The following is an 8193-nucleotide window of genomic DNA, read 5'->3' on the forward strand; positions in this document are numbered from 1 at the left end:
CCCACACCCGCCCGACGCCTCACACCTTGGGCAACTCCGGAGAAGAATAGGGTCCAACCCCTATCCAGGAGTACGGTTCCGGAGCCAAGACTGTGCGTAGAGGCTTCCTCCGGGCAAGGACTCTCCTTCTTTTTCCCTTTTTTTTATGAGGTCGTTTTGAACCATTCTTAGTCTGGCCCCTCGCCTGAGACCAATTTGCCTTGGGAAACCCTACCAGGAGCACAAGGCTCCAGACACATCTCTCAGGTTCATAGGGACACACAAACCTCTCCACCACGGTAAGGTGATGGTTCCTGGAGAGGTAATTAGTACCCAAACACCCAAAACGACTGTAAAAATGTTATATATTATATGTTAACCTTATTTTCCTCTTTCACTGAGTCAAATATTTTTAACAAACTTCAGTTCTAATCATACCCACTAAATACTTTCAGATTGTAAACTTTTAAATGCCAGTTTGTTTACATTCATCATATTACTGTTGATTTTAATGAAAGAAGTCAAATGTAATTATTCCCTGTTTATTGAGTGAACATCTTTTACTTTTAGATGGATTGCATAAATGAAGGTTCAACAGATTATATTATATAAAGATATATAAAATGATTTAGTAGTTTTATGTTGCGTTGCACTCAGACATGACTGCGGATCTGACTTCTGTTACTGCTGCGTCTGCAGACTAATGGCTGCTCTTATCTTTTCATTTCATTACTTCTGCCTCTTGTTTTCCTTGTTTGTTGTGAATATTCACATGTATCTACATTTCAAAAGGTTGTTGTGTTTAGCAACAATAGTTTGAGATGATGTCAGCTTCTTCTTCTTCTTCTTCGTCAACATCTCATTCTCTCCTCTCTCAGATCAGCAACACACATCTTGCACTCTGATAATTGTGGAATCATTATTTTGTGTCACTCTCAATTCCAACTCCAGTGTACTTACACCATTTATAACTAGTGATGCAACGTACAGGACTCTTTGCTTATTAAAACGTTCATACAATTATCGACATTATTGTCAATAACAAAGTTCTAAACCTCATCCATCCATTTCTGTTTCAACTCATCTTCTTCCACTCAGAGAAAGTGTTGTAACCTCCTGCCAGCTGTGAGTACGACTGGTGATGATCTTCCTTCAGCACCACTTTGCTTACAGTGCAGGTATAAACATCTCCTTAAACCTCATTCAATGCTGAATTCCCTCAGAACGGCTCTATTTGTGTGTAAGTCCAGAAGATATGAGCATGACTGCACCAACCAGATGGAACCATCCTCTCTTGTTCCGGAGCTTTGTCCGCTTGGTGCTTCGGGGTTTCTTTGTGTTTTGAGCCTGGTCTCCTAAAAACGATGTTTCCCCAACAACTAAACTAAACGGCAGTCACATGGCTTGCGTTTGTATTTGACGCATCACTAATACGTTTCTAATCAAGGTCCGGGTTGGCAGTAGTGGGCGGTGGATATATCGGGCTTTAACTCTGATGTTCACGTCCCGAGAGAACGTTGACTTTTTCACATTTCTGTAACTTAAACAAACGTAATTATTTTTAAGCCAAACCAGGAAGTTTTACTTAACATTACCAAGTAGTTTTGTTTTGATTTCCAATGTTAACACGAGTTTCCCTCGTAACATAAGTGAGGATGCAGTTTTACGGTTGGGTAACGTGATGTCACACAGCAGCGTGTACGTCCTTCCCTCTCTCCGTCTGTGCAGTTTCTTTTGGTTGCAGACATGTTGGACTGTAAACAGGATCAACCCTCTGCTCAGTGACAGCAGAGGAACCAACCTACACACGCTGCTCTGAAACATGGAGGTGCAGCAGATGACACATCCACCTGTCAGAGATGAGGCCCAGCAGACAGCAGGCTGCCTGCAGCTCTCTGTTTCCCCTCATCTTCATAATCATAAGGCACCCTGGGTGCTGCAGCTGTGCCAGTATTGTGCGAATGGGCCCCACATCAGTGTGTGAGGGCGGTGGGGTGATTATATTACTCTATAAGCCTCGGCGCTCCTCTGCCTGACACACAGCAAAGGAGAGTGGAGGGACCTTTAAAAACAGGAGGCTTGAGAATTACAGAAATTGGATAACATTTTTAAAAATGCCTCTAAATTCATTCTTCATTCTCTACCCCCGACTGCTCAGTATGCAGCTCGCTGGTAAACAACCTAATAAAGAAGGAGCCAGGAGGAAGAGGCTGTGCACAGACACATGTTGACGTCCAGGTCTGACTCTCAGAACAATCCGCTGTTCTTTTTCATGTCACCATGAAAAGACCCAGAACTACACGCCGGGAGTCTCTCAGTACTTTCTGACACTCTGTCTGTTGTTCTCAACTCCAAGCTCATCGCTTCCACAAGCTTTAAAAACATCACAAATAGTTTTCATTTTAAAAAGGCTTTTCCTGAAACAGCTGCTCACTTTAGTTTCAAACATTTGTGAAACAGGACGAGGCATTTGTTGGGACTATTTTCAGGGCTGGATTAATATACATTTGATGTTTTGGGCCCCGAACAAATGTCTGAAAACAACAGGTTCAATCAGAGCTGTGAAAAAGGGGATGTCATTCGAAAGTGGAGAGAGACAAATGTCCATAAAAATGGTGCCCAGCATGGAGGAGACGCAGCTGTGCAGGATATGAAAAGTCCTCTTAAGAAATGTGTTTCTACACAGAATGACACAATATCATTCTCCTACTTTTGCTTTTTGCTCTTGTGAAACTGAGAAAAGCTTTTTGAAGCAACTCATGTCCACACGGAGGCGTCTGTATGTGGTGAGGGTTTAAATAGATATGACTGCACTTTGATATTTGTATCTTAACAATAGATTAAAAGATGTGAAAGGTCAACAGGGTTAGTAATGAACTCACAGACAATTATCATCTCATCATTTCCCAACTAAAAACACTGATATATGAAAGGTTACCAGACTCTTTTATCACAGAGCTCTGACACAATCATAATTGGAAGAGAGAAAGTTATAATAAACTAAAATGAAAGTTTTCTCTGGAGCCTGCCCAACAATTTAACTGCACAATTATATAGTTTGTTTGATGTGATCTGTGACATACAGTGAAGCCCGACGACAAGTCAACATGCACTAACACTGACCCCACTACAACACGTCTGATACACGAGACTGCTTTTATTGTATAATGTTCCACGAGCAGCTGCAGGAACATTTTATTGAAGTGCTCTGTGAAGTCTGAGAACTTCAGCACACTTCAGGGAGAATCAGTTTAATATTGTGTCATTAACTAAACTGCTTCCCCATAAACTCTTCAGCTTCTTACACTTTTACAACATTTTTATGATTGCATCATTAGATATGCCTCCTCTTAGTCAGTTAGTGGATTAACTGCTCGTTTTCTTCTGATCATCACCAGGCCTGCAGACCTCAGCTGCACCTTGTTATGGACTCTTCCTCTCTTGCACAGCTGCTGCTGCTGCGTCTCTCTGGCATCGCTAATAACAAGCGCATGACTTTAAACATGAGTGTGCACTGCTGAATGGCTGTTATATATATATATGTATATGTATATTTATTATACAGGCTGAGGCTCACAATACATATACATATGTATATATATATATACATATGTATATGTTGACCGTTGCCCGACATGAGACCACAGAGTTTCTTCTGGTAACGTGTTTTTCCTCAGCGGTCCATCATCTGATCCACTTCCTGGATACGAAGGCGGTTGTTGTTGCTGCACTAGTGTTAGTCACCAAACTATGCAGCATGTAGGTAGCTGAACGGCATGCTGGGTAGGCTCTCCATCAACGTTCGTGTTAGCTTTTGCACCCAAGTGATACTCGAGCATTGCTGGGGCCACTCCCTAACCCTGGGGCGTATTACAGACTTTCAGGGTTAGGGTTAGGGTTAGCGTTAGGGTTAGGGTTAAGGTTCTGTTGGCTCTGCATGTCTGTTGAGCTGCATGTTCTGATGTTGGGCCATGAAGACAGAGATTTAAAGCCACGGTGGTGTGATGACAGTGACTTCAGGCCTGCATGCTCTCACAATAGAGACGCAGGCCAGAGGAGAGACTAACGTCCCCGCTGACAGCCGCTCTCTGAGAAGACAACTGAAGAATGATGTCTCCAATCGAGCACCAAATTGGAAACAGAGCGGGGGGAATATTGAGGCTATTGCTGGATAGCGACACATTGATTCTGGACAGTGTGGAGGAAAAAGAGAGACACAGGGACTTCTGCGGTCACATTGGAAATCAATATGTGTTTATACTCACATGGTGAACGTGAGGCTGATATCTGCGTCTATGTGAGGGTCTTCTGCTGCTCTAATGATCACATGATGAGTCTCCATGAACACTGTATTCACCTGAGATGAGTGGAAGACTCCATGTTTGTATTATACGAATAATAATGATGATGATAATTAGAATCTGTGTCATTAAAATGATTATATGATATTATTATGATCACTTTATTTTTTGCTTTAAATGTGTAACATTGACTCATATTAAAGGTTTTTTGATGAGTTGGCTCTTTAATACGGAGATTGTTGTCTTACAGAAAATGTCGTATTACGTCATGTGTTTAGAAACCTCTTATAATACGTTCTTTATTATACTTTAGAATATTATATTCTCCATTGGGAAACAGGCAGCAAAAATGTGCGTAGAAAACAAAAAAAACTTCTAAAAATAAAAACAGGACCGTACAGGATTAAGATCCTGATGACCCTCGTTATTACATATATATATATATATACTATAGATATAGATACTATAATACTGTCCCATGTGGAGAGGACACTGTGTCCAATATTAGAAGATGTCTTCTGGTGCCGGACAGTCAAATGAACGTCAATGTAAGAGGAGGATTATGTTACTTCCTTCAAAGGTGACATAGTTTTGCTTTTGAAAAGCAAAGTAATTTGTCTGATGTCCATGTCAGCAGCTCTGTCTCTGTCACAGTGAAGGAGTTTGTTCTGACAGTAAGTTTGATGAAATAAAGTATAAAGTCTGCGGCCACTCGCTCCTCTCCTTCTGCAGCTTGGTGCACTTGTTGTTTTGTGGTCAGTCCCACATCGTCAGTTATTCAGCACAGTGTCAAAGCACATAACATTCACATTCAGCAACGCAGCACAATCCATGAATGTTTGTGATATTCTGCGGAATACATTTGCATAATATCACATTGACATTCTTCCTACAGCTGTTGTCTGCCTCTGATGGATGGCTGAAATGCGTGTCGACATGGAGAAATGAAGAGCTTTGAAAAGCGGCATCGATATTTTCTGCGTCCCTGGTGCCATCTTCAAGAAGTCTTCAAAGTGTGCAGCGAGAAGAGATCCAACATCATGAGAGTGAAGTCTTCCAACATGTTCCTCCACATCTGTCAGCAGCGGCCATGTTGGCGTCCTGACATTCCTGACATTCACTTTGTGCTACCTTTTAGGAGGGGCGGCTGTTAGTGTACGGCACACTGAAACATACACACACACATACACCCACACACACACCCACACACACACACACACACACACACACACACACAAACACACGCAGACGCATGCTGTCACTCTGACAGGAAACTGGAAAGGACAAAATGAGACAAATCAAAATGTCAAGCTGGAGGGTCACTGTGAAACATGACAGGGAATACTGTCTCTTTAGCACAGAGGGGCAGCGGCGCCCGGATTTTAATAAATGGGTTCTCCGACCCTGCAGAAATATTCATTCTCAGACAAGATGACATTTTATCTCCCTGCCGCTCGCCATGACACAATTGACATTTGATGACATTACTGTTCTCTGTTTAAATGTTTCAATTTCAAACGTGCAGCGATAAATTACCATCCTGAATACCCATGATGTCTTACTCTCCGTCTGTGTGTGTGTGTGTGTGTGTGTGCATATCAACTCACATTCTGAACTAATGTGTGTGGTTAAAGGTGAGGGAGATATTGGGCTGACACACACCTCACACCATCTGCAACACGTCCAGAGCCTCGGAGGTCGCGCTGTGATGACATCACTTGTGACTGAGCCGTCACAGTCACTGTGTGTGTGTGTGTGTGTCTGTCTGTCTGTCTGTCTGTCTGTCTGTGTGTGTGTGTGTGTGTGTGTGTGTGTGTGTGTGTGTGTGTGTGTGTGTGTGTGTGTGTGTGTGTGTGTGAGGTAGAGACACACAGCCGTTTGTATACAGAGATTCAGAATCAGAATCAGCTTTATTGGCAGAGTATGAGGCACATACAAGGAATTGACTTTGTTGCTCTCAAAGTAGGCTGATACCTGCATACACTGTACACCACCTGTACACTACTTATACACCACTTATAAACCACTTTTACACCACTTATAAACCACTTATACACCACCTGTGCACCACCTGTACACCACCTGTACACCACCTGTACACCACTTATACACCACTTATACACCACCTGTACACCACTTATACACCACCTGTACACCACCTGTACACCACTTATACACCACCTGTACACCACCTGTACACCACTTATACACCACCTGTACACCACTTATACACCACTTATACACCACCTGTACACCACTTATACACCACCTGTACACCACTTATACACCACTTATACACCACCTGTACACCACTGATACACCACTTATACACAACTTATACACCACTTATACACCACCTGTACACCACTTATACACTACCTGTACACCACTTATACACCACTTATACACCACCTGTACACCACTTATACACCACCTGTACACCACCTACGTCCCGTGTACGTGTATAAAGCAACGTTAGTCATATTGCACATCTATATTAAAGTTTACAATCTGTCTTGTACTGATGTTAAACTTTAGGTGAGGGTCCGTGTGACGATGTGTCCTCCATGCAGAGCATATAAAAAGACAATAACCGAGAGTTAGAGACGTTGTATTGTTTACATGTATTTATCTTCTTTCACCTTCTTCTCTGAACATAACAGATAAATGTTTGTGTTTACTTTGTTCAGATTTGTTGTACTATTTCTGTGTTTATTAACATTTAACCGCCATCTTTGCCTAACGTAACCAAAGTAGTGCATGAATAACGTGCATGTGTTCCCTGCTTTGGTAACGTCATTGTAAGATATCAGCTCTTTATTTATTTCCCTTAGTCAAACATATTATTTGGTTTTATACATATATCCTACATATATAAATGTTACTATTTACTGCAATAAAGATATATTATTTCAAACCATAATTTGTACTTTGCAGCAGATTAGTGTTTGTCCTGAAGCTTTATCTAAAACGTTTCTGACACTCGTGATAAATAACATGTAACACGTCACTTTTCCTACTTTAGTTTAATTTTGTTGAGGACTCACTGTTTGAGGGGCACTGATGACAAGATATAGCACATTGTTTGTATCATATCACATTTGACAGGCTTGTTTTTTGTACCCCTCATTCTTTTTAATAAAAATATGGCTTGTATCCACGGTGCAGCGGGCGCTATGCAAGATGTCAGTCCACTGTTATTTCCTGAGCAGCGAGCAGGACTGATAAACGGCAGTGATTTGCTGAGCGTTTGACAGTTTGCTTATTTCTCTTTTGCTCAGAGGGCCCCTCATCAACTAATTTCAACATGGCAGCCTCAGAGGTGCAGGTCTTTGGGGAAATGTCATTTTTAATTAAATCCCAGGTCCTTTAAGATAAGCAGTTAGGCGTTAATTTCACCCGGGGCGTGACGTTGTCAGGAGCCCATGAGCATGACGTATGTCTGTCAAGATTCATCGTTATGCAGAAACATGCAGAAGGAGTCCCTCACTGCCCGGCTGAAGCACACGTCAGTCCCTGGGTGTTATTTTGGAAAAGGTTTTCATAATGTCAATCAGACATCATGCAGGGATCAGGAACACATGTGGCCATTGTACGTTTCTGCACACGTTGAATACGTTGCACGTGGCGTAGTGTCACATGGCGTAGTCACATAAACTGACCATAAAAGTAACAATTTCATAAAATGTAATCCAAAATTATTTATTTATTACATATATTCAGGGTTGTAACATCGTGTACATTTGATTGATGTTGATATTGACTATTGGAGGGTGTCATTTGAAAAAACTCTTCTTAGCAAAAAACATCCTTTTATTTCTGACAATGTATTGTAAAGCATTTCTGACAGCAATGTTATTGAAGGTTCTGCCTCATATGTTCTGTCCGTCACAATAAACCGTGAAGGAATGTA

The sequence above is a fragment of the Cottoperca gobio genome, unplaced genomic scaffold, assembly GCF_900634415.1.
Source record: "Cottoperca gobio unplaced genomic scaffold, fCotGob3.1 fCotGob3_405arrow_ctg1, whole genome shotgun sequence".
In the NCBI taxonomy this organism is placed as follows: domain Eukaryota; kingdom Metazoa; phylum Chordata; class Actinopteri; order Perciformes; family Bovichtidae; genus Cottoperca; species Cottoperca gobio.